Source organism: Wyeomyia smithii, chromosome 2 (genome assembly GCF_029784165.1).
Source record: "Wyeomyia smithii strain HCP4-BCI-WySm-NY-G18 chromosome 2, ASM2978416v1, whole genome shotgun sequence".
Lineage (NCBI taxonomy): Eukaryota > Metazoa > Arthropoda > Insecta > Diptera > Culicidae > Wyeomyia > Wyeomyia smithii.
In genome coordinates, this window is record NC_073695.1 from 114,802,416 (window position 1) to 114,806,266 (window position 3,851).

Sequence of the window (3,851 nt, forward strand, 5' to 3'; positions counted from 1 at the left end):
TTGTACAAAGGAAGTGGTCATAGAAATATTGGATAGGGGGGGGGGTCACCATTGAAGAAGGAGGGGGTTCCTTTTTTGAAAATCGGCTTCGTGCAAATGTTTCTAGAGGAGTGTTTAAAAACATCCAACCTACGTGATCCGTTTTTGGAACGATTTCTTGACATATTTCTTGCGTAATTTGATAACGGAGAGTCCAATTTAGCGTTTTGGATAAAAAATATGTTTGGAAATGTTGCTGAAGCTCAACTATTACCGAATTAAAATTTGGTTAAGAGCATCGATCAAATAAGAGTTTTTTCATGCATTATGGAATTTTCTGATGAATACGATAGTTTTATGCCTTTGGTCATGTCTGGAGACCGGAAATTGATTTCCAGAGAGCGGAACATGATGTCGAGAAGAAAAAGGGGCAGCTATCAAAGTAGGAAAGGGTCTTAATTTATAAGAAAGTCATGTCTTTTAGTGCCCTATGGGAACTTTATGAAAAAGAACGATAACTTTCATGCCCTCGGTCGGTCATGGCCAGAAGTTGATGTCTAGGGACCGGAATCTGATGTCCGATGTTTTTCTAAAACAAAGATGGCGACTTTTGGTTTCTGGGAAACTGTATACAACTGTAGAAAACGTTTACAAACCTCCAAACATTGGTATTCCCGGAACCAGGATGACCTTTAGAAACCAGAAATAAAAGTCCAACGACATTTTTTAAATTCAATATGGTGACTTCCGGTTTCAGAATTTTGTGAAAAACGAATATATGCTCTGCAATATGTATATTTTCGATATCAAGATGACGTCCACAATCCAATTAATCATGTCCGGCGCAAATTTTCAAATCGTACATGGCGGATTACATTTTCTGGAAAGGTTACTAGGATACAGAAGAACGCTCGGATGCAATATTGAAACGTTGTTTTGGAATCAATTCCGCGATTTCTGCTTTCAGTCAAGCTGTGTAAAACTAAGTAAAATGATTAAATAATGTCAATATTTCAAGCAAGAGAACTATGTTCAGAAAATAACGACACCCGTTTTCAAAGCTATTTTCGAATTCAAGAAGAAAAATATCCAAATACTCCCTGATATTAAGTTCATAGGTCAGAGCTGACTCCCCAAAACCGAAAATTGGTGTCCGAATGTTTGGTATAGTAAGGGTTATTTTACTGCATTGGAAGTGATTCCATGCCATTCATTTTGCCTTAAAAGTAAAATACCTTATGTAAAAAATACTCTTTGATCAATATTTTGAGAACTAAGCCACTAATCAATAATCCACTTTGTAGCATTCTGGGGGAGCACAGTAGCTTTCGTTTGCGTATAAGATCATCAAAATCGGATATTGCGTTCTGTAAGAAAGGTGCGTTAGTATTTTGTGGCACATACATAAGGACAACATACATACACACACACACGCACACGCACACACACACGCACACGCACACACACACGCACACGCACACACACACGCACACGCACACACACACGCACACGCACACACACACGCACACGCACACACACACACGCACACACACACACACACACACACACACACACACACACACACACACACACACACACACACACACACACACACACGAACAGACATTGCTCAGTTCGTCGAGCTGAGTCGAATGGTATATATGATTTGGCCCTCCAGATCTTGGATCGATTTTGCGTTTTTCGACCGATTTTATAACCTTTGTTTAGTATAACAAAGGTAAAACGTCAACACGGTGTTCCAAATACCGTTATTATAAAAAAAAATACGCCATCCAAACTGTTAATGCCAGTTGGATTGGGCGAACGGTTCTCAAGAAAAGAGTTAAATGTTCTAAGTCATATAAATATATATAAGAATCAAATTTTTTTTTTCGAGTTTTATTATCTTGAGAACATATTTTTTATGACATAGATACTTTACAGAACTAGTTTCACTTTATATTTTATATACATCATAAGTAAATTATTGGTCATCTTTTGGAAACATCTTCGTTTGTATCTTATTTTCTGAAATCGGAACAAAAGAGTAATACTTTTGTGTGGCAGCTATTATTATAGATTTTTTGAAAATATTGCTCCATTCTGTTGCTCCTTGTTCATATTCTTCATATGATACCCAACTAAATGACATTTTTGATGAATTTTTATTACTTTTCTGATTAGACCAATCACACAATTCTTTTGCGCTTGTAATGGGATGTTCATGTTCTTTAGCTAAACTTGCATTTCCTGCCATTCGTTTTAATATACCACCAATTGCATCGCATGGGCCTTTACCATGAGAAGTCGCAAAAAAATGCCACTCTGCATCGACGTTTTATTTTGTTGCAAAGTTTTTTCTATTTTTATATTGTGAGGCAGCTCCATCAGACATTAATATCGCTTTTTTCAACTCTATTGTTGTTTTAAAAAAACTCATTAATTTGGCGATGAACACCTGAACCTCAACAGTATCATAAGATTCTATCATAAGAGAACCAAGCACAAATTTCCGAAATATTAATAATTTTTTGAGCTTAAATTCAAAATAACTCGAAACCAATGCCTTTAGAATGTTTACTACCAAGGGTTTTTTGATTTAAAATGACTCTCTGCATCTTTTAAGATCATCAGAATACAAATATTTTGAAAAATGTTTAAATTAGAATTTTTATAAAAAAATTAATCTACCATAAAAAAATATTTTTCATTTCTCCATCCTGGACTTTTTTTTAAAAGTTGCGTATTAACGTCAAGCTTATTTGAAAAAAAAAATAAAAAAAAATTCAACTCTTTTTTTTAATTTGAAATTTAATGTTTATTTTTATTTTTTTTTTTTTTTTGGTCAAAAATATTTTTTTTGTACAGTGTATATATTTTTTATGGTGCATTTTCAATTCCCTACAACTCATTCTCAGACAGTTTTCCTATGCAACAAACGGTTTCTGGGCTACAATGCTCCGAATAAAACCTATGCCAAAAGGCATACGCCCTTTCAGAATGTAACTCATGGGTGTAAAAAATCTCTCCATCTGTGAAAAATGCTCAGTTTGCTAAGCCAAATACGTGTGCAAAGTTTCATTCAAATCAAAAATGGTCGATATTCGACCATAGGCGATTTGGCGCGATCTTGCTCAGATGTAACTGCTACAGTCCGCACAGAATGCTTGCTTACGTTGTCAAAAATTATTAACTTTCAATGACTTGTTTATTTGCCTTGAAAAAAGGCATTTTGCTGTTCAAAATTGGATTTGGTGATGACGATCTTCATGCTGCCCTAACACGGGGGAATAATGGCAGTCTGGCGACACACGCTGAGAAGAACCGCGCTGCTCCTGAGACGTGGTGACCAACCACAGGGCTAGTGCTGCTGCTAAGGGATGACTGCTGTTGTCGCTGTCTAGAACTATTATGAGCGGCTTCGGCTGAAACAGGCTCTTATATAGGCCAAATAGCATGTTTTCAATTGCAAGGTATATGATTCAGTCGACCGTGCTTGGGAAGCAATCACATAACGACCAATCAGAGGACGTAATTTTCGTTTAAACAAGGCTTGACAATTATCAATAGTACAATAGTTTGCATAATCAATCAACAATTTTCTACATTTGGGAGGATGCGTGTATAATTTTCCAAACAATTGCTGCAAAAATGAAGGAAATCGGTTGAAAACAAACCGTTTTGTAAGCATTTAAAAAGGGACATATTTCGTCCCCTTTTTGTTAACAGTTTTCCTATTTACATCCCTATGTGGTAGGCTAAAGAAAACAAAGTTCTAAAAAAAGTTCGTCAAAAGTCAGACCAATTTCTAGTGCAGTGCGGAAAGTGATTCGTGAACATTACCATGTGGAAGATATCGTCAAACGAAAGTG